Raw genomic sequence first — 24,884 nt, forward strand, 5'->3', positions numbered from 1 at the left:
GTTCCTTAATGAACTACATTGGGCAGTTGTCCAAATTCCAAAGTATAGACAATTTTTCTCCAATATCCTTTGCAGTGTCATCCTTAACTCACCCCAGTGCTGGGGTATTCCTGTCATGAAGAGCCGATCCCCACGTCTTCGACACCAAGAACGGATATACTCTCTGGTCATCAGAATGTTCTTCTCGGAAAAACTACGCGTCAGTAGTTTCAATGAGTGTGACGTCTTGCTGCTCCCCCCTCTCGTGACTCCAGTTTCCTGTTATTCTCGGTGGTATTAATGTTAAGATAATAAACAGATTAACGATGTTCATTGTACCTCTATTCGACGTTCCACACGCTTTCCTTATGTCCTGGAGGTTGGGAGCCGCACATGGTGGCCAAGCCTCAGTATACGATCCCTGCCCATTTAGCCAACTTTGCCCCCCACCCCCTCTCTTTGGGTGCTGGGAAATTTGCTTTTAGTAACAATGGTAAGACGAACGCGCACGATAAGCGAAAAATCCAAGTCCAAGTCTCGGTAAGACAAAAATTTTCATTGTTGTTATTTCATTGTACAGCTGAAGGTTGTCCATATTTGCAATTGCGAGTACATTTCATGTATTTCATAACGGCTGTAGTCGCAGCAGTACCTGTTTTTTCGGACGTGCATGCATATCATCAGGAACTGCGCATCATGAATAAAAACGGACACTGCACTACCACTTTGTTGTTGTTTAGATTGTATATTCCCTGAAGCTTTCACCTGTTTTTCTCAGAATTTCGACCATTAATCTCGTCAGAAACTTGTATTCACGAGCTGTAGAGCTCACTGTGCCATTCTAGAACATAGTTCTTGTTATCTGCGGAATTGTGTGGATGATGTTTTTTCGCAAGCCACATGGTATATCGGCCGACTCATAGATTGTACACAAACGAGAATAGGCGTTATGCTGCCACTTACAGTGATTTTAAAAATTGCAAAGGAGTCTTACGTATCCCTTCAATGTTATTTGATCTTAAGTCATCCAAAAGCTCATTTATAATCTGTTTGTAATCTATGTCTTCGCTGTCAACTGTTTCTTCTTCTAACACGTCATCAGGCAAGCTCTCTAATATCTATAACAACAGTACAGAAAGCCATGAGAGCGAGTCACATGTGCGCATCACCGGTGGCTGGTCCTCTGGACTCGTCGGCACTGTGTGCCCTCCCAGACTGGCCGCCAATGTGGTTAACACGCAGTGGTGCGTCACGTGACCGTCCTGCGCACAGGTCGACACTCACCACGCAGCGCGGCCGCCCCACTGACCTGCCGACGTAATGAAAGGAAAACAGACGCACCAGGCCACCGAGTGTTTTAATGAATCCAAAATAACTGCTCGCGCTGCTCTTGTCGATCGCCGGCAAAGCAACCTCCAGTGCGGGAAACGTTAAAACCGAGGAAGTGTAGGGGAGCGCGAGCAATTTCGGAGGGGGGGGGGGGGAGGGAGGGGAGAGGGGGGGAGGAGGGTGGTACTGCAGGCGGCAACCGAGGCAGCAACAGGAGGAGGAAGCCACCCGGAATATTTTGAGGCACGGTGATTCGTAATGAATTTTATTCACGAAATATTTTGAGCCGCTTGTTGCTCACTGCGGGATTCTCATTTAGTCACAAACAGAATTTCATGGCCCGACGGCCTCATACATTCGCTAAAGGAAAACTCCTTTTTGACAGTTAAAAGGATTGTGTTATAAAATAGTTTCATTTGCTAAACTCCCGAAATGTTCTGCCATTTGTGAAATAACTATTACATTTGATTTTGACGCGACATCATGGTTGTAATAATAAATGTTAAAATGTTTGCTCAAACATCTACATACAGTGTAATGGACACTAGAATTTTCCACATTTCCTAGGTCAAGCCTTCATTGTCACAGCTGCTGTAGAAGAACTTCTAAAAGTGATCAATATAAAACGTATAGAAGTACAATAAGAATAAAATAAGATGTTTGCTTCTCTTGACACATCTGCAAGGGAATAGCCAGATTATTTTTTTTTCTTGTTTCAGTTTTATATTAGGCGCTTTTGGAAGTTCATATACAGTAATTCCGATGATGAAGACTTCACCTTGGAAATGTGTAAATTCTAGTGTTCTTAACACTGTAAACAAGTGATTCATTTTCCTTGTTTCACCTATTTCCCATGTTTTGCTTAACCACTACGCTGGTGACGACGTATATAACCGGTGCGGAATCGGGTACGCCCTTACCTAACAACATATAAACGAGACAAGTACAAACATTGCCACGAGCGTCAGTACGGGATGCAAACATTTTTCGTAAGAAAAATATCTAAGACCGATTGTATTCCTTGCGTACAAGTAACGTCATTGCTGTAAATAACAGATATGCATTCGACTAGTCAGTTGTGAGCAGCCAGTAGTAAATACAGGGTGGGCCCTAAGTGTGTTGAGCAAAATACGTTTGTTACAGTAATACCAACTGAGGACATTATAAATTATCAACAGAGAAATACATGTAGAGGTCAACAGCCGAGAAAAGTTGTTAAAAGTCGTTTCCATACTGTTCTAAGCAAAAATTAAATGTTGCGAAAACTACTGTACAAATTTTGTCGCAAAATGAAATGATCGTATGGTATTGTTGGCCGGGAGCAAATCTTCTGGGACCGTAAGTTTATATATTCTGACTGGATTCGTTCCTTCAAATATTCAACGTCACGCATATTGACGGAGTAACTTCATTTATTACTACACGACTCAGTGAAAAATCGATAGGATCGTGGAAGCCATTCAATTGTACCTCATCTGCCAATTTACTTATGAAAGTTTTCATACAGAAAGTTCCTCACAATAACTCCATAGTGCTCCACCTTATTGTCATATCAACTTTTTCCTTAACTGTCTGGACATACTCTGAACGTAGACAATTTTCCTATTCTAATGAAACTTCTTGAAACATACGCAGATAGCTTACGTAACTGACAGTACAAGTTTACGTAACTGAACGTACCATAAAAGGAATCCCTGCGTATTCACTCATGTCAGGAGGGTTTAACTGTGTCTACATCCGAACATGAGAATTCGTAGAAGCCCAGTAGACACAGTTGCATCTGTTCACTTTATCATCTACTTTAAAATCTCTTCGTTGCTCTAAAAAATACTTTTTTAAAATTTCGGATCGATTCCTTGTCGGTTTGTTACAACTCGCAGAATTCGATACATCTCTACGAATCTTCTTCATTTAGGCCTTGAAGCAAAGTAGGCGAATGTTGTCTAAAAATGGCTTTGAGCACTATGGGACTTAACATCTATGGTCATCAGTCCCCTAGAACTTCGAACTACTTAAACGTAACTAACTTAAGGACAGCACACAACACCCAGCCATCACGAGGCAGAGAAAATCCCTGACCCCGCCGGGAATCGAACCCGGGAACCCGGGCGTGGGAAGCGAGAACGCTACCGCACGACCACGAGATGCGGGCAGCGAATGTTGTCTGTGTATCAGCTTTTCCTTAATACTTCATAGATTTGTTCTTGCTGTTCAGTGTTCCTTGGACGCCCTACTTTCTGATTCAGTTGGTGATTATAAAAGACATTTCTCAACCACATTAAGATTCTCTTTTGTAGTGACATATTTTGGCCTATCTGAATGACGGAACTCCGCTACCAGCCTAATATTAATTTGCAAGTATTTTGTGGAGACTGATGTTTGATGTAAGGAAAACAATCCACAAACAGATAAGAAACATCATTGTTTCCACAATGTTTGCAGAACAAACACACACATTTCTGTTGTTTACTTCCTATTCAGTGTTTCTCAGGTAATAAAAGCCACCCTCAAAATGCTGGTATCAACTGACGTACGATTACTACCACTGGTCAAGTTTACAACTGACTGTCACTGCGTTAGGCGAAACACAGTACAGGCTGAAAAAAAGCGCTGCATGCACGCGAGCCATTTGGTAGTGTACATTGATGGGAGGAGTACTAACAACTTTTCCGTTAAGTATCCGTAAAAAGAAATGTGGTGGATTAAGGTCTGTAAACCAGTACGGCATCACGCTGAAACCATAGCTGTCGCTGAACACCAAGTGGAACGTTTTCTAATGCGTCAGACAAAGTACTGCAAAGAGACATATGATGAGGATTGCATTGAATTTTTCCAGCAGCAGTTAAGGGCCTAAAACCACTCCTCCCATGATTTCAGCCAATAGCTTTATGCCAAAACATTTCAAGTTCACGGTTGATATGTGGTTTGCTGTATGTTTATTTATTTGCGGCATGCTCCATTATAATACTTTTAAAATACTACATGCACATTGTGTGTGTGCGCGCGGGCGTACGCGCATGTACATGTGTGTGTAGTGTAATGTTGGTGTTCTATGATGATGCTCATGAGACAAGGGAGAGGATTAAAACTCATTTCTGGCACATAGTCTACTACACGCGAATAGCACCTAGGGAGTCATCGAGCTTAATATCTCCATCTGACGTACAGATCACGATCATCAATGTCACATACCCTCACGTTATGAGACACTGCGGAGAGATTTAGTATTTAAACCAGGATACTAGCACCAAGTCAGGTGATTAGGAACCTTACGCCACCAACTCTTCTCCGCTCGCCGGCTAAATATTCCACCACCAGGATTCGAACCAGCTTATCCCTAGGTCGAGCACCACCGCAAAAGCGTGCGTTAGCGGCGTTTCCTTGTGTATGTCGAATAAAAAGGCAGATTAAACGAAACATCTTTATTCTTACAATGATGTCCTTCTAGGGATTAGGAAAGTAACTAAACAACAATTAAACAAAATTAAAACATGTATAAAACGTAAATGCCACTCTCCCAGTGGAACCACCATTAGACACTACACCCACTGGTGTCATCGTTTAAGATGTCCATGAATTCTTCTAACCTGCCATTAGGGCCCGGCAGGTCTTCTCGATGAAAAGTTCATGTGGTTCTGTCACTTCTTTCAGTCTGTTTCATAACATGCACATTAGGCTGACACATCCCTAGTGTGGAGTTCAACAAGACACTAAGAAGATCATTAGCAAAGTATTGGTGGTAGGGTGAGTGGCGTCATAGTGAAGTGAACGGTTCCAGTAGAAAGGTCCAAAAATCGGGTGGCGTCATAGTCGAGTGAATCGTTTCAATAGAAATGTCCAAAATTCGGCAAAGCGTTTGTCATCATCAAGGTCTTTACCTTTTAATCCATACCACTGCATTCATCATACTACGAGGATACCACGTCACATCTAGGATAAGATGGTATGTCGGAGTCCCTGCTGTAGGTGTCGTTCGCTGACTGAGGGTCAACAACAGTTTCATCAACCTCCACACCTCCACAGCAGAGTCACATAACAGACGATGTTCATTTGTATCAGATAGGTGCTACTGAGGACAAAACGGAGAATCGACAACACTTATGAAACGAAGCCTCTGGTGATTCTTATTTTTATGGCCGACCACCAAATACCTGACCGCTGTGGCGTCAGAATCGAGAGGAGTGCCATGCCCTGAACGCCAGATCACTGGCCAAATAATCGAGGGTAGACGGCTTTGAATCGGATTTCGGAGATGGATTCACGCCAGGTGGCAATAAACACGATGCGACCTCTGCAGCTAACTTAAGTCCACAAAAAGTTCCTTCAGGTGAGATAGTGTCAGCGAAGTAATCGCCACTGTAGTTGGTGGTTCATGAGAGGTTAGGTCCAGTTCTTGGTTGGGTCCAGTTCTTCAGAGTTCCCATGAAGGTGGTGATTCCACATATTCATTATCGTGGCGACATGTGAAGCAGCTGCTCTAACCTGCACGCTGACCATTCAGGGACAACCTTTTGTTGTAAGTAGAGTGAGCATCTTGTATCACACTTTGAGGGTAATAACCACATTGGCAAACTAATCACAGGCCTCTTGTAACCAGCATACTGTCGTGCTCAGCATTGGGAGTACTGTCGCCACATGGGGTATTATGGACGCCAGATATATGTTGACATAAGCCACCTGCTGGACCATGTTCAAAGATCACAGCTCCATGGATCCATGGCAATGGCATACATAACCACTGACAGGGGGCAACCTTGACTCACAGAGTAGGCGATAGTGATCTTGCCCACTACGTGTACATTGATAGCTTGATAGCTACCTGTGAAGTCGAGCCACGCAGAACGCGCATGGCGGTTTTTTATGAACGGCTGGGGCCCGGCGACATGCTCAGTACCTTCAGAAGACAGTCATGGCATACCATATCGAAAGCATGGTGAAAGTCCAGTAACACTAAGGCTCTGCGCAAGCGACACGCTTCCGCCAATGTGATGACAGCGCAGCAATCATTGAGCGCCGTCTGCAAATTGCTGTTACTGCTGAGATACGTCAGGTTTGTGGAGACGACTTGGTATAAGACACTTCGAATACGGGCAGCTAGAAATCTTGTAAATGAAGTGAGAGGCTGGTAATGGTCAACTCCCCTTCTGGCGGATAGCTTGGGGACCAATATCAGGAAGCCACTGACAAAGAGAGGTCGCATCTGCACTGCAGGGTTAATCATTTCTTGGTATGTCATAATCCACTGTGGCATTATAACCTCATGGAATGTATAATGAAACTCGATTGTTAGACCATCTGGACCTGGCGATTTGTTGGTCGGCCCTTTGCTGAGGGCGCCAGTGACGTGGCATTGAATCGCAGGATATGATCCAAGAAGGCGCTGGTGATATCCTTTTGGGCCGTCAGGCGCAGGTTACATGGCATATCCGCCATGGGATCACTGCTGTTCGACGTATGCGACATTCGCAGATGATGTTATTCATGGTTGGCAGCTCATCCTTGATTTGGTCTTGACTACTCAGGCACACAAGTGTACCTCCGAAATGACGTCATGTAAGCGTTCTCATCTTTGCTTACAATCGACAGACCTCAGCCTTACGTCCTGGAAATGGTGGTTGGGTGGATATCTCCTACAGTAGCGTAAAATGAAATTTCATGGTGTGCCGTTGCCAACAAATAGACTCTACACAGCAGTTCACCCTCAAACAGCGCAGTGCAGGTTTTACGTAATCCATTGACCGTTGGATCGTGGAAGCAAACATCGGATGCTACATCTCACTGTTTCTCCAGGTCCCATCATCCTCTGCCACTACATTCATCTTCCATGTGTTGCTGTTATGGAAGGGAGATGGTGTAGGGGTAGACATCATGACCTGTAAATGCCGCTGGCCATACCTCAGCATCAAGTCTCATTGCCTTAACTCCCGGGCAGACATAGGCCCATTCAAGGCGGATCGCTGATTGTCAGATAATGTATGTGTATCCCTATCTGTTGCCGTGAATACTCCGCCAGTTATCGACGAGACGAGGGCCTTAAACCAGGCGTTGCAGTTCCCTACAGGTACTAAAGTGTAGTAATTGATCCTGTGGTGACGGGACACAATTTAAGTCGCCCACTAGAATAATATGGTCGTAACGTTTCTCGGATTAGGACGCGATCTGGCTTACTCCGTACTAGAATGTGACACCTTCAAAATCCTGACACGCTGATACGCGTTAACAAGTCCTTGTGCTGGAAGAAGGTAGGATGCATCATCGATCTCGAGACCATGCTTCACAAGAATGCCTGTACGTTTGCCGTTATACATGTATGGTGACTTGTAAATATCGTATGCACAAATAAATGGGATTGCTCGAGGCGCACTTTGTGGAGGAATGCGATGTCGAGATCTGTCGTCCGCAACAATCAACTTAACGTCTGCAGTCTGCATCAAAACTGATGGTATTGAGAGTGATGGTGCCAATCCGCTAGCCTAGCATGAAGAGGCGGTATTGTTGGCGCCTGTTAAGAGAGGTGGAGGTGGGAGACCTGAAAAAGGCCCCGCAGTCAGAAATGTCTACTGGCATGTAACAGTCATGACTTGAAGCAACTGTAACCGCTTCAGCTACTACAACAGACGTCACGTACTCGACGTCGTCGGCCCACACAGCTCGGCTTGTGCTCCCATCATCCCTCGGAATTAACAGGGCGGTTGAAGATTGCAGCTCGTTCGTAATAGGCTCAGATATGAACCCATCCGTTGTCCATCACCCAGGAGCATGCTACTGTGAGAGCTCTCCTTTGAAGTCGCTACTGATCGAGTCCCTTAAGGAGAACTGACGATCATATCTTCCTGTTGGGGGTAGTCGAGATCTTCTTCTTCTGTTGACGTCATCCTGCAGAATCTAGATGAAGCCAATCGACGCTTCTTTCGTCCCGTTGGAGTCCATTGTTTTCGGACATGAGCGTCGGTATTCGACACTGACTGGTGGTTGTTGCTATAAGTGACAAAAGCGTCGGTTCTCACCATGACATCAATAGTAGTCAAAGTCTCCTGCAGGGGCATCCTATCTTCGCATTGCAAGACCGATGCCATGTGTTGCCCTGACAGTCAGAAAGTACGTCTGTAGTGCCCTGCCACCACATCAGAAGCTGCTCTGTGTCGATGATGGCGACGCTTCTGTCGATAGTGGATGATCAGAGGGAACAGACTGAAGGGCCTCCATGTATGTCGACGGGAGCACCGTCAGATCGGGCGACATCTTATTATCCCCCGTCGACAGTTGCGTGATGCGGCGTTACATACAGCTCGATCTTAGATATCCCTGTTGCCCACATAGCTAACAGGTCATAAATTGCTACGGCACGGCAGGCACCGATGTTCAAATAGGACTGAACCTTTTCAGTAAGGTTTATGCGCACTTGGTTCACCCCATTCAGAACTGGGTACATGGTAAGGTGTGCCTATTTTTCTGTCATCTCACTGCCATAGTGTCTCAACGCTGTGATCACCACCTCTGCCAGCACCTCAAACTGCAACTAGAACACACAGAACGCCCTCTGGTCAAGACCTGCTTGTTCCGCTTTTACAGGGCGAAGGTGTATATCCAAATGTCTGCACTGAAAGTCGCTCATCTCTTGAGAATCCTTTCGCGAGCATCGTTGTCCACCAGTTTCACGTAGACAATGTTGCTCACGATGGAGAGGTGAATATCTCTTTTGATGATAATCGATGTGATCATCTCCTCGATAAGCCTTTTCAATTTCCAATGCTTTTGGTCACGCATAATGTTTCTTAAAGCTGAACTTGAGTGTCGAATTTCGTTGGGAAAATGTTATGGTGCATCGAATGAAGTAAGCGGCAAACCACAACAACACCACGTTACAGCACGTCCGAGCCACTGCCCTGCCGAAGGCAGACTGTGACCTCGGACACGGAAGTGCGTCGACATGTGGGTTATGTTATGACCAATAACGGCAGCTGTGGAGGTTACTAATACCATAAAGAGTGAATCTTGATTTATCAGTCCATACCACGTTGCTTATAAAATCTTTGTTACCTTCCACTCTGTGCAAAAGCCATTCACGAAACAATGCTCAACGGATGCGGTCTTCTGGTTGGTGGTGTTGAATTAACGTGTAATGACATGATGCAGTTCTTCATCGTGCAAAATTTCAACAGCCAGTCTTTGAGATATCAGCAACTGCCTTGCAATACCATGGCTACTTCGCTAAGGTGACTGGCGAATGGCTCCAAGAATCGTGTTTTCCGTTGGGTTTGGAGAACGTCTAGTCCTCGGACAATCTCCGTCCATTACTAGCTTACCTACGGCGTTGCCCCAGGCGACTGTAAACTTTGTTATGGGGAAGGCGCCTTTGAGGGTACTGTGCAGCATACTCAAGAACAGCAGCAGTACCTTGGTCATCGGATGCACCCTGCACCAAAAGCATATCGACGTGTACATCATTTGTTTACTCGATCGTGAAACCACTTTACATGAACTTGACAGATCCAGGTATGGTTGTGTACTGTGCCTTTAATACACTCCTGCACGCAATTTAAGAGATCCTACTGCCATTTCATACGCTATGGTCATGTGATAAAACGATGTGCTGCTTATAAACGACGAGAACCACGGAATAAAGAAAAAAGGTGTGTGACGAGGATTCTTTTGTGGAGTCTGTGGGGTCGAACCCGGGACTACAGATGACAGAGCGAAGCCGGGACCCACCGCGCCCTATTTTTTGTCAGGAGGCCGAGCAAGTTAAAGAGGGTCGAGGGGCAGTGCTGAATGATACAGCGGTATTCAGTAACATTTCTTTATTAACATAATTTGCGGTACTTCGATGGGTGAAGTATAGTGTCAGTGTATCGCCCACACGCTGTGCCGTGAATCCAGCTGGCTCAGCAGACTCCTGGTACGCCGACGCCGCTGCTCCGCCATCAAGGTCGCTCTGCTAGAAATCGGCTGCGCTCTGCCCGGTCGCCGCTCGCCTATGCGTCGCGTCTTGCGCCGCGCTGCCCCCTGCAATTCCAGAGACTGCTACAGCCCCTGGTCCCCGCCGCCCTCTGCCCTGTTTGGCCTGCTCTGTCCGACAATGGGGCGAAGGTGGATGTACTGCTCACCCGTGGCCCTCGGGCCGCCGCTGTTCTCAGGACAGGACCTGACTCGAACCTGCGCCCTCCTGGACGCTGTGCCGCAACTTGCTGCTAGTGGTGCTTGCCGGATGGCAACACTCGCCGCCGTCTCTGGCGCTGTCGCAGCGCTGCTGCGCCTCCCACAGCGTATGCCTCGCCTGGACCCCAGTACGCCAGGTGTGAAGCGAACTTGGCCTGTAGACTGGAGTGGAACCGAGCCCCTCTTGGACCCACTGCAGACCACTGTCACTGCACTCTTTCAGGCAGACCGTGCGATCTCCAAGTTCCAGGCAGCCGTTCCGTCCCACCCCGGTGTTGTGTCCCGGGGGATATAGCCCGAACAAGTACATAGAAACAAAGTACAAGTTTATGCTGAATACTTATAACATTGCTGCCAGACTGGCCCCTATTAGTGTAGACCAGCACAGGACCGTCCTGACGCTCGACTGACCTGGCGCACTCCCAAGCTAAAATTGCCCATCTATTTAACTCGTTTTTCCCTCGCTTCTGACGTAGTCTCAGAGAGAGACAGAAACTATGGCAGGGATAAATTCCCACATGTCAGCCACTTACAAATCGCCCTCCTGGCTCTGGCCTAGTGCCCTGCCTCATACATCGAAATTACGTAAAGCAAAGCTGCAGTGTCCTGCCTCGTTGTTGCTCCACTCAAAACAAATCACGCGTGCAATACCGCCGTCGCAGGTCCGTGCCCGCGAGTGCCATGTTTACCTTGCCTGGCCTGCTGGCTGTCGACTGTTACCACACTCTGCCAGCGGCCCCAGGTTTCATCGCCCAACCGCGCCTTCATTAAATTTTGGTAAAATTTCCCTTTCCCTCGACTAGGACTGACACTAGCGCAGCAATTCGAACCACATCTCCATGGTCAATGGTGGTTTGATGGTTCACCTGTCGACCAGTGAGTTATGATGGTTGATGTACAAATACGACTGAGCCGTAGTAAAATTTGCTGTTTTGAAGAGCGCGCCGCAGCGCTTAGTGCAAAGCACTCGCATACCGTTTCTGGCGGTGGCGCCGATGTGGCAATTGCAGCTTATGATGTCTTCCTCTGATGTGAAAGGGAAAAGGTTGCCTGTTCACGTGCATTTAAGGGGCGAGATGAGCTTGTCAGGGGCCAGTTAAGAGGAGGCAGTTGGTGAGCCAGGGCAGTCTGGCAGTCTGATTCTTGTCAGTTGGTCAGCTGGCTCCGTGTCGGGCAGTCAGTGTCTGTCTGTCTGTCGGTCTGCCGTACGTTAAGGGGGTCAGTGAGTCGGTCAGTCGAGGCGAGCCTAGTCAGTTGGTCAGCCGGTTCAGTGTGGGGCAGTCAGTGTCTATCTGTCGTCGGAGTGCAAGTATGTCTGTCGTTTGGATCAAACTTTAAGCCAGAAAATGAAAGTCTTGCCAGGCTGTCACTAACAGAACTCAGCTAGTGGTCGCTCGGTCGGGGCTGAGTTCCTGCATCTCAGTCTGCGCCTTAGGCCGCCAGTCTGCTCGAGTTCCTCGGGCAACGGTCACTGCCGGTTGGACTGGTCTGTTGGTTGGTCGCGCTCTGAGACACGAGATGACTTGTCCGCCTTGAGCGTCGGCGCATTTGAGGTTCCCACGTGAGTCAAGTGGGCAGCGCCGTATAGAAAGGGGTAGTGGCTTCGCGGTTCACAAGAGAGCAACAGGAGCAGAACCACTACATCGGGCTGGCCGGGGCGAGCTGCGGCGCCGTGCGACGGGAGAGCGGCGCGCCTTCCTGCGTTCGTTGAAGCGATTGGCAGCGGACTGTTCGGGAGAGCGTTGGGGGTGCTGCGCCAGGTCTTCGCCAGAAATCGCAGTTTATTAGAAGTTAAGTGATTGGAGATATGTTGTTTCATTTACTTGTTAAATTCTACTTGTTTTCTTGGTGAGGTCACCAACTACTTTGTTTTGTGGTCGTCCCCCCATTCTTCTCCGTTTGCCAACCCGCGGGAAGGTGGTTATTGTGAATCGGGTGGTCCGTTTTTCCCTTATGGAGTTGGGGAGGTTTAGAGCAATCTGCGGTTCGGGTTGTTTAGTAAGCCCCCTCCCCCCTGTCAATCTGCCATACGTTAACAGCTGCTTCTGTCATGTTTGTCGGATTCGGTGTATGCGAATTTATTGCTTAAAGGCCGAATTCTTGAAATATGTTTCTATCTTGCTTATCATCTTGCGAGGTGGTATACGTGTAATGTGGAGCATGTAGTACATTTTATGTAAGTCTGCATTTTATGGGTTTGATTTAAATAGTTATTTTAGGTTATAAGCTTGCTACCCTTCCACCGTAAGAATCCTTAAAAAAAATTGCTCTTTCGGTGGCAAATAATTTGAGGCTTGTACCATTTCCATTCCTCTTACAGGGTGCATAGTTTACATGTTTGTGTGAGTTGTTAAAAATATTTTGTTTAAAATAATCTGGTGTGTTGCAGATTTGTACTACCAGTGTACTCTTTCAGAGGTTGTCGTGGGCGGTCATGAGTACGGCCGTGTTGAAGGGGAGCAGGCAAGTTTCTCACCCCGAAGGCTCCTACTGTTAATATTGTTCTTTGCCTGTAAATAAAACTTTAACTTGATATTTCGAGGGCGTTTTTCTGCTTATAATTTTAAATTTGTTTTGAAAAGGTTTTTAGAAATAAAATTCATACCTGTTATATTGTGACTTGATATTTCCAGTGTGCTTTTCTGCTTATAATTTTATATCTCTTTTGAAAAAGCTTTTAGGAATAATATTCACATTTGTTAAATTGTGACTTGATATTTCTAGTGTGCTTTTCTGCTTATAATTTTAAATCTGTTTTGAAAAAGCTCTCAGGAATAAATACACATTTGTTAAAAGTAATTTTCCATCAGTTACTTCCTGGCAACTACTTCCACACTCACCTAGTGTGATTAAATGTGTCAATGTTCTTGATGAAAAAATTCTAATATATATATATATATATATATATATATATATATATATATATATATATATATATATATATATATATATATATATATTTGAAAGTAAATTCACGTTTCAACGACACACAATATGACAGTATTGCCAGCTCCTAATATCTATACATGTGTTATTAAAATGCACCCAATCTAATTTTGCTAGGTAAATTTATGTGTTGAATCTGGATGAGGAATCGTGTGCCGACTTCCAATTTTGGCATTTTTTCTTCCTCTTTATATGGTTTCCCAATGACAATTGACTAAGGCTCTCCCCATATTGGACATGCGGCTGTGAAGTGGCAATATTTGTTGTGCCACAATTGGTAATGCAGCAAGTTTTCAAGACATTCTCCAGAATGTTTTGAAGAAGAGATAAGTGTGTGTAAAGTTTATGCCACAAACCCTGACTCCCAAAGGAAAACGACAATGCGTGGACACGTGACTCAATTTGATTGACATGCAAAATATGGACAATTCTTTTCTGGAAAATGTCATGACGGGTAACGATACTTCACATTAGCAATATGAACCTACTGCAAAACGGTACATTGCAGAAATTCACATGAAAGGTCAACGCTTTGATGGCATAACGGACATTCAGGATAATGTGTCGCGCGATCTCAACATCGCGAAAAGGAATTTCTGTCAGTTTCGCATGGCTGTATAAGGCACTTTCTAAAAGTTTGTTTTCGAAGGCCGTGCAGTCCAGAAACTGTATGGAAATCAAGCTAAATCGCAGTGAGTTTGGAGGCAGTCATCCCACTAACGCACAAAATTGAAGGTACCCATTTGCTAAAACACTGTTCTGTCGAGAGTAGAGAGTCCTCAAAAATGGTTCAAATGGCTGTAATCACTATGGGACTTAACATCTGAGGTCATCAGTCCCCTAGACTTACAACTACTTAAGCCTAACTAACCTAAGGATATCACACACATCCATGCACAAGGCAGGATTCGAACCTGCAACCATAGCAGCAGCACGGTTTCTGACTGAAGAGCCTAGACCTGCTCGGTCACAGCGGCCGGCATTGGAAGTCCGTAACTGCCTGGTGCACACCCTCGTCCGACAGATATCATCTGCACTTGGAAGCCTTTTTTAAGGGACCGAAGGTACGATAATCGCATGCCAAGAGATAAAGACATTGGGCGGGTCCGCAAGTCTCCCAACTCAGTTGGAATAAAATTGGTGTTACGACGTTTGCAGTAAGGGGACGTGTACTGCTGTGCTATCATGAAGCTGCAGCACCCAGCACAGAACTTGACACGCCATTCGACAACGGTGGTTTTAGGTAGATATGCTGCTTCATACACATTCTTCATTCTCCAAGGATGTCTAACATTGTTTTTCTTTCGGTAGACAAGAAAAGAATAACAGCATGTTGGTCTTGTTTGGTAATAACGTCACCATAGTTCACGTTTCCGCACTTGTCACACGCACTCGGAAAGACACGAATGCTGCACTAACCCCTTGCATACGTATCGGCGCTTATGTACCCGCATCTAAGTAGCTTAAACGCTGCAACAACGCTCTTACAAATTTTTGATCGCTTCTTAGATGAACGTTCTGTGCGAAGTGGTGAGTGACTTTGTAGATCACACGAGGTAAATTATGAAAAATATAATCTTAATTTTCCTGTTTCTATTTTATTTTTTTTATTAATACAGTCTCGTATCTGGACTAAGGGGCTACGTTTCGATATTTTAACGCCACTTAAATATACAACGCAACCTACAGAGCTTCATGGTTAGTTAATCGAACTAATGACTACATTAATAGCGCTTACCGAAGATGTTTTATTAGTAATTTTTCGCTGCTTTTTGCTGGATTGCAGTGTATTGGAATGACAGGAAGCATTTGGAAGATGTGCAAACGCGGATTATGAAGCTCCGAATTGGGGAGGTTACTCACGGACAGTGATGGCCAGCATGTTTTTTTTTTTTCGTCTCAGAGTGTACATTGTGAACAGTAATGGTCTGATAAGCTTCTACTGGGGTCCGTCCGAAGATACTTTCGCGTCTCAAGATTTTTCTCCGTTGAGAATGACACGCTGCGTTACGTTTGATAGAATCTCTCCAGTTCAATCACACAACAGCTCTGACATTTCGTAGGGTATGCTCATCTTCTGTTCGCTAGAATGTAGTGCGAAACTGTAACGAACGCTTTAGGGAAGCCAAGGAGCCCCGCGTCAACCTGATCACCAGTACTAACTGCTTCCTGGGTGCCGCGCACGAAAAGAGCGAGTTGGGTTCCATACGGTTGTTGTTAGTATAGGAGGCACAACTAGAGAACTCCTGGACCACATTCAGTCACACTTGATACATGTTTAACTTCCCACCTGGAACACAATACTTCGAGAGTGAGATATGTATAGTAGTTTTGATAATGTTGCGCGTGATACGTACTGAAACTTCAAATTAAGCTTAACCAGGAGCAGTTTCAACATGGTTGCCTTATAACTTATTAATCATTTTACCGTAATATGGACATAGTATCGCAAATGAAGCGATTGTGAGCAATAATGGGATGGCATGTACCAGGGAATGCTAAAAACCGATGCCTTCAAATTTTTCTGTGAAACCTCATAAAGTTTTTTTTACGTGAAACAGACTTTACTAACATTCTACGTTCTTCGTGTCTGCGTGTTTATTGCTCAACAGTCACCACGACTACGAGCACGTTACTCTTAATGAGACACTAGTCTGCGGCGTCAGGATTATGTGAATATGGCATAGCCAAAACGCGACATTTTGGATCAAAAATGTTCAAATGAGTGCGAAATATTATGGGACTTAACTGCTAAGGTCATCAGTCCCTAAGCTTACATACTACTAAACTTAAATTATCCTAAGGACAAACACACACGCCATGCCCGAGGGAGGACTCGAACCTCCGCCGGGTCCAGCCGCACAGTAATTTTGGATCAATAAGTGCATTATGAAATCAGATAATGACTTATTACCTTGCGACATACAGACTACAAAGGATGATTCACGTAAGACATAACACTCTTTTTCTTTCTTGGACAGGTACACATATAGAAACGCGGTTTTCGGCAAATATTAGAGCGTCTATGGGCGCATATGGCTTTGTCTGGTTAATGTTTTTATCGCTGATATCTACTGAGATATTGAAGAAAGTAACCGTTTTTGAATGGAAACATACTTTTTATAACAATTCGATAGCTGTTGAGAAGACAGTTGCAGAGACACACCGTATGTTAATGTTGACGCTGAAACTTGTAACAACATTCGAGATATGCCCTAGAACATGAGAGCGCGGTGTCCCGCGTCCGGCCATCCTGATTTAGGTTTTCCGTGATTTCCCTAAATCACTCCAGGTAAATGGCGGGATGGTTCCTCTGAAAGGGCACGGCCGACTTCCTTCACCATCCTTCCCTAATCCGATGAGACCGATGACCTCGCTACTTGCCTCTTTCCCCAAAACCACCAACCAACCAAGAGTGCGGTGGCCGGAAACGGCATTTGCGATGCAAACACTGCCAAGCAGGCGTCTCGGACCAGGCTGCGAAGTTGTATACTACAAGTTAGTCCTGCGTTATTAGCACAAAGCTTTATTTCCTCTTGAACCAACTTACGACTAAGGTGCAGGCCCACGTTTGAATGTTGTATCTGGAAGTACAGCATAGGCTAGAATCTAGAGCATCACAAAGCGGTTAGAAAAAATATTTTTCATTTGTGTATACTCCTAGATTTACGTGGGTTGAAGCAGAAAAATCAGCTGTTAATTCTTCAAAAATAAAGTCGTCTAACACACTGCAAAAAGTAACTACTCTCTTACATATCTAAATGTTAGAAGGAAGATTTCAATTATCTTTCTCTACACGTAGCAACAAGCTTCTTAGACGTAAGAACGTGATGTCGGACAACTCTCTCTACCTACATTGCTCTACATTGTATGGTATCTATTCATTATAAAAAACACTTTGGTGACCACTTGTACACCATAAAGTAAATATTCTTCATAGTGAATGGTCGTTCCATGCAGAACGTAAGTGCGTAATGACTGTGTCACCAGCTGCAAGCAATACACATTATCGACTCATTTGACATTGCAATGCAATTTCGTACTCACATGAATGAACTGAACACTTTACTAACAATCATTTGGTGACCACTCAAATCACGTAACATATATTTTGTCTTTCACACTGTTGACCATGGACTGAAAGGTACATTTGCAATCGCCGTTCGAGAGAACGATTAACGGCTGTAATTAAAGTGGATGATATGGTAGAGCAATCACTGACGGTTCAGACACACATATCGTCTAGCGTAGTTGAGGGCTTTGTTATAGACAGCATCTTTGAGTGCTCCTCAAAGGAAGAAATTAAGAAGGGACAAATCGGGGGACCTCTCAGACCATTTGAAAACAGAATTTTGCCCTATCCAACTTCCAGGGAAGTTCTCATTCAGTACTGGCGTTGCAACACGCGAAGAGTGAGCTGGACAACCGTTGCAGCGGCATGCACTGTCGAATATCGAGTGGTATCTCTTCTAGAAGAACCGGCAGAATATTCGTCAGAAGGTGTGCGTATGAATTTCCATTTAGAATGCATGAGATTAAGTAAGGTCCCACAATGTACTTTCCTATCATGGCATACCATGCACGACCGTTGATGTTGCCTGACGAAGCCAGTGTGGATATTCGGCTGCCTAGTAGTGCATGTTACGCAAATTTACATTAGCGTGGTTAGTAAAGGTTGCTTCATCAGTAAAGAGCACCTGCTGGAAAAACGAAGGATCGTCTCCCAGTTGCTGAAAGGCACATGGAAAAAATTATCTACGTCTTTCGAAATCACTGCCAAGTGCCTGATGTAGTGGTAGTTGATGGGGATTGAAATTCTGTCGATGTATGATGCGAATGACACTCTTCAGGCTAATTCCACATTCCGCGACAGTATGTCTCGTACTACTGTGCGGATTCATTAGTGTCGTAACCAGAACAACTACTTCGTATTCTCTGTCAGTTGTAGTCTTCTTTCTTCGCCTCCTTTGGACGTTTACGCGCCCTGTCCGCACTAGTGTCTTCATAATTTGTGCAGTTTCCTGACGCGATTGATACTGGTGATCCCGATAGATAGCCCCATACCGCTGTGTTGTTTGTACGGCATTTCTTTTAAATTCGCCTTATAAAGCTAGTATTACCAACTTCTCCTCATTGGTGTACATGTCTGCGCGCAAGAAATGTTTAAGCAGAAACGAGCGGCCGGCAATGGAGACAAGTAAACAGGGAAAAATTTTGACATTCTAATCCAAAGCAGCATGAGAACCCTGTTATGTGGTGTTTGCACCACTAAAGCTGATTCCGGCCACAGTGCTCTCCAATTCTAGGACATTTGTGGATTTTTTTTAGGACAGGATTCAACGTCAACATGAACAAAGGCTGCAACACTGTAACTGTCTTCTCAAGAGCTACTCAATGCACTTATAAAAGGTATATGATTTCATTTTTTTAAAAAAAGGACCTGATTCAATATCTCCGTGGATACCACCTCTGAAAACATTAACCGAAAAAAATTAAATAAAAAACAATGTGAATCTCGACGTTCTACCACTTACAGAAAACCGCGTTTCGATTTGTGTAACCGTTCACAACATAAAAGGGGTGTTGCGCCTTATGTGACTCATCCTTTATAATTAGACTAGTTGGTTGATACTATCGGCGTATAATGTTTAACTTCTTAACTGGGCCACAACCTCACCTCTGCCAGCACCACTTAATCACTATTAAAGTGAAGTCTTCGAAGGTTTTCTTTAAGCTTTGCAAACAGGTGACAATCGGACCGGATGAACTCGAGTCTGCATGGGTGATAGTCGACAACAGTGTCACAGCACTTGTAGGTGGTCTGACATTGTCATTCTCAAGGACAGGGTGCTCCATGTGTGGATACTTTTTCATTTTCATGCATATAGTTTTCTCACGGTCTGTATCTCAACCACAGTTATGTTACACACCAAATGGTGCACGCTACAATTTTGATCACTGTAGCGGCAGAGGGTTGCAACTTGCGTCAGCGGCGCAGAAAAGTCGATCGAGTAGAAGCTGCGCAGGATACGGTGGTCTATGCGCTGTGACCAGATATCGCCCAGAGCTCTGCGTGAGTTCATTCTTTTACAAGGAAGGGGTGGCCGACATGGTCCGCTTCCGGCCGATTAGCGACGGGCTGCCTTAGAGAATCGAGGGACACCATCTGCAGCCTTTCTCAAACGATTTTAAAGAAACTGTTTGGTTAAAAATTCATGTGTCCATCATTTCGTTAATGATTATAATTCTTGTGTTACTTGCATTTAAGTGAGACAGTTGCGAAATTCGAGAAAGTTTGCACTGAAAAATACGGGTCTCTATGATTTTGCATTTGGTGCATATTACATAATATGTTTATGCTTATGAAATTTAAGTAACATATTTAATCTTCCTTTAGCGAGGTCTCTATCTGTCGGCAGTCTCGTGAAAAGCGATCGCACGCGCCAGCGATAAAGCCCGAATAAAATGGCCACTATATTCCTTTTAATTCATAAACTGTTATAGGTATCAAAATGAGATTTTTGCAAATGATAGTGCATAAGGATGAGGTTATTTTACTATATGGTTACTATGCAAAACTTCATTATCAGACTTCTTTTATGAAAGAATGTAATTTTTAAGAGCCATCGATAGATGGTGAAACGAGAAATGCTGTGAGATTTGGAGCAACTTAAGTGAAGACGCTACATAATTAGTTTTGCCGGCATTGATTTGCTTTTTCATGAGCTATTAACCTTGCTTTTCCTCAGTTCCTTACTTTTTGAGCCGGCCGCGGTAGCCGTGCGGTTCTGGCGCTGCAGTCCGGAGCCGCGGGACTGCTACGGTCGCAGGTTCGAATCCTGCCTCGGGCTTGGGTGTGTGTGATGTCCTTAGGTTAGTTAGGTTTAAGTAGTTCTAAGTTCTAGGGGACTTATGACCTAAGATGTTGAGTCCCATAATGCTCAGAGCCATTTGAACCTTACTTACTGAACCTCAAACCCACTGCTTCAGAAGTGTCTCCCACTTCTGTCTGCGCAACGTGTTAGTGAGCTGATGTTCCGTAAACTCAATTGTATTTTCGCAAAAGAAGAAAACTTTAACTTGTCAACAGGATACATGCAGGTTTTCTCGCAGTTCGCCACTCATGATGCTTCTTTGGATGTAACAAATGATTAGCAGAACGTACGAAATTAAATCGCTGCTTTTGTTGCGTTTTCAGCGGAATGTTTTTTAGATACTAATCAAAGAAGATGTGTGAGTAGAACTTTTCGAATGGTCGCCATGCAACTGTGGGCGTGGAGCGCCTGCGTTTAATATTTATCAACATGTATATATAGGCTTATAATAGCAACTCCCACCTCTCCCCTCCTACTCCCCTCCCCCTCCCCCTACCCAGCGCTCGCATTTCCCCTCTAGCGTCGGCCCACCACCCCAACACTACCACCTTTCCCACGCCTCCCACAATAATTGCGCATTTACCGGCTACGTTATTCGGTGCGCACTTTAATAGGAGCGACATGTAATACCTCAAGCGATAATGAGGGCAGAATGAAAAAAATCGGAGGCATTACTTTTTAGCACATCTTCATACAACTAATGGAAAACAAGCGATATTAGTGTCAAATTCATTGTTTTCGGCTTTTGCAGATCGATTACAGAAAGGACCGGTGTAATTAAAATTTAGCGAATACGTACAACAACTGACAATCATTTGCAGAAATGTACAAAAAAAATTAACAACCTTTTACATGTAGACGTGTTAAAAGCTTTTTCGAAGGGCGTTCTGTATTTAGGTTGTAGGTAATAGTGCGCCCTTGGGAAATCAGCTATTTTTCCCGAATGAATCATTGACTCTGCAACACACTGTGTGCTGTTTGGAAACTTTCTGGCAGATTAAAACTTTATGTTGGTCAGCTACTCCCTTGCCTTTTGCGCCCAGTGTTCTTACCGACTGAGATACTTAGACGTGTCTCAGAATCGTCCTTCACAGTCAGTACCTCTTTCCTACTCGCCAGACTTCACGGTTCACCTGCATATGGCTCAAATGGATCTGAGCACTATGGGACTTAACATCTGTGGTAATCAGTCCCCTAGACTTGGAACTACTTAAACCTAACTAACCTAAGGACATCACACAAATCCATGGCCGGGGCAGGATTTGAACCTGCGACCGTAGCAGTCGCGCGGTTCCAGACTGAAGCGCTTACTACCGCACGGCCACACCGGCCGCCTCACCTGCATAACTTGTAGGACTAACACTCAAATATAAAGGTGAACGCGGAGAAATGGGTTACGCACAGCGTAGCGTTCACTGTGCTTTCGAAAGTACGTTGTTTTCAAACGTCCTGCTGCGGAGAGATTAATTCTGGAATGGCTACGAAACCATCTCTCCACAACATTCTTTCGCTAGCAGCGAAGTTCCACAAGGTCTGTAGGAGAACTGCTGTGTGACTTAGAAAGAAGGGGAGAGGTGCCAGCAAAATAAAACTAACAGAATGACCTCCTCCATGCCAACCAGCATGAATACCGACAACATCGAGCACGAGAAACGCACCTCATGCTTCTGTCGCATGATACACTGAAATCAGTTCACTATTCCTTGATTTCCGAAGACTTTTAACAGAGTACCACATCTAGCTTAATGTCAAAAGTCCGATCATATAGCGTATCAAGCGAAATTTGCGACTGAATTGAGAATTTTCTGATAGGGATGACGTAGGATGTTATCGTGGATGGACAGTCAGCGACAAATTCATGATGTATATTAATGACTTTGCGGACAACATTAATAATAGCCTGTAACTTTTTGCAGACGATGCAGTTACCTTTAAAGATTAAGACAGTCAGTGTAATGAGTGTAAACAGTGTTGCAATGATTATCACCTTACTTCAAATTTTGTGAAAAGAAAATTGTACTCTTTAAAAAACGAAAAGAATCAGTCATAGTGGAAATCGGTGAACTGTTACAAATACCTGGGTGTAACACTTTGTCGAGATATGAAATGGAACGATCACATAGGCTCAGCCGTGGGTACTGCAGATGCTAGACTTCAGTGTATTGGTAGATCCTGGAGAAATGGAATCAGTCTACAAAAATAATTGCAAAACAGTTCAGTGATACATTCGATAATACTGCTCGACTGTTTGGTGCCTGCAGCAAACAGAACTAACAGGGATATTGAATGTATCCAGAGAAGCGCAGCACGAAGGGTCACAGGTTTGTTCGACCCGTGGGAGACTGTCATGCTGACACTGGAGAAACAAGTGGGAGACTCTTTAAGATAGACGTAAACTATCGCGAGATAATCTACTTACAAAGGTTCAAGACACGGCTTTAAATGATTATAAATATATTACAACACCCTACGTATCCATCACATAAAGATCTTGAGGAGAAGCTTATATTAATTACATCGCACACAGAGACATTTAAACAATCGTTCTTCCAGCGCTCAATACGTGAATGGAACTGGAAGAAACCCCGAAAACTGGTACAGTGGCACGCACCATCCAGCCTGCAAAAAAATGTTCAAATGTGTGTGAAATCTTATAGGACTTATCTGCTAAGGTCATCAGTCCCTAAGCTTACACACTACTTAGCCTAAATTATCCTAAGGACAAACATACACATCCATGCCCGAGGGAGGACTCGAACCTCCTCCGGGACCAGCCACACAGACCATGACTGCACCGCCTTGGACCGCTCGACTAATCCCGCGGGGCATCTGGCCTGCACTTCGCATTGATGTGCAGTGGATAGATGCAGATGTAGACTGTGTGGGCGACCTGTGGGGCTTGCCGTGATAGCTCAGTCGGCAAATGCATTGCACACGAAAGGTAAGGCTCTGGTCTGATACACAATTTCAATCTGCCAAGAAAATCCAAATCAGCTTGCACTGCTGATGATCTTAATAGTAACCAAGGCAAACTAATGAGATCGATAATATTGCCAGTCCTAGTAGTGAATGGAATAGCGTACGGCAATAGCGTGACGGTTTCGTGATATTTGCTTTTGTGCGGGTGCACTACTATCGTCCAAAATCCTCCTGGAATAAATAATTTGTTGGTGGGACATTAATGGACGAGGGATGCTGTAAACTGCGATATGTTAGAAATTTGGGCCAGTCAGGGACCGTGTTCGGATGGCCGAAGCGATTTAGGAAACTGCTCAAAAATTCGGGTTCGAGTTCCGGTCCAGCACAGATTCTCCATCTCAGCCATTGCATTACTATAATGTCCTGTGAGGCTGGAAGTCAGTAGTTTCCCAATCACCCTTTCCCTTTCCTTCCCATTCCTTTATACACAGTGATCAACTCTATTACGTGGTGCGCCTGCTAGAGAACGCTCCGCCGATGCCGTTCCAACTTGTCCTGACGGCCCTATAAAGACACCATCTCGCATCCCGGAATGCCTATTACCGGTGGTCACGACGCCAGAACGCTGGCGATAAAGTCTGCGGCGCGCGCCTTTGTCGCGTGACCGATGTGCAATTTGCGGGCGTCGGCCGGCGCGTCAGCGGCAGCCGCGACCCCACTCCGGCCATTGTGAGCGCGCCGCGTCACGTCATCTGAGGAGGGAGCGCCGCCCACGCCTCGGGGTGCCGCCATCCGCTCCCAACAGGCGACGCCTTGTTGCTGCTGCTGGCGGCTCGCCTTTAATGTCGCCACCAATTCTTGCCGTGGCTCTTCCGACAGGGGACTCGCGAGAGATAGGTGAGATCTGCAATCTAATGCTGTCGAAAGCAATGCGACTTGCAACACCCCACATACGATCAGAAGACGCCTGTATATAAGAAGGGTAAAAGGACGGATCCTCAAGCTTACAGACCAATATCCTCAACATCGGTTTGTTGCAGGATTCTCGAACATATTCTCATTTCGAATATAATGAATTACCTTGAGACAGAGAAGTTGCTGTCCATGCTTCAGCACGGCTTTAGAAAGCATCGCTCCTGCGAAACGCAACTCGCCCTTTTTTCACATGATATCTTGTGAACCATGGATGAAGGGTATCAGACGGATGCCATATTCCTTGACTTCCGCAAAGCGTTTGACTCGGTGCCCCACTGCAGACTCCTAACTAATGTACGAGAATATGGGATTGGTTCCCAATTATGTGAGTGGTTCGAAGACTTCTTAAGTAATAGAACCCAGTACGTTGTCCTCGATGGTGAGTGCTCATCAGAGGTGAGGGTATCATCTGGAGTGCCCCAGGGAAGTGTGGTAGGTCCGCTGTTGTTTTCTATCTACATAAATGATCTTTTGGATAGGGTGGATAGCAATGTGCAGCTGTTTGCTGATAATGCTGTGATGTACGGGAAGGTGTCGTCGTTGAGTGACTGTAGGAGGAGACAAGATGACTTAGACAGGATTTGTGATTGGTGTAAAGCATGGCAGCTAACTCCAAATATAGAGAAATGTAAATTAATGCAGATGAATAGGAAAATGTATCCCGTAATGTTTGAATACTCCATTAGTAGTGTAGCGCTTGAC

This window comes from Schistocerca cancellata, chromosome 5 (assembly GCF_023864275.1).
Source record: "Schistocerca cancellata isolate TAMUIC-IGC-003103 chromosome 5, iqSchCanc2.1, whole genome shotgun sequence".
Classification (NCBI taxonomy): domain Eukaryota; kingdom Metazoa; phylum Arthropoda; class Insecta; order Orthoptera; family Acrididae; genus Schistocerca; species Schistocerca cancellata.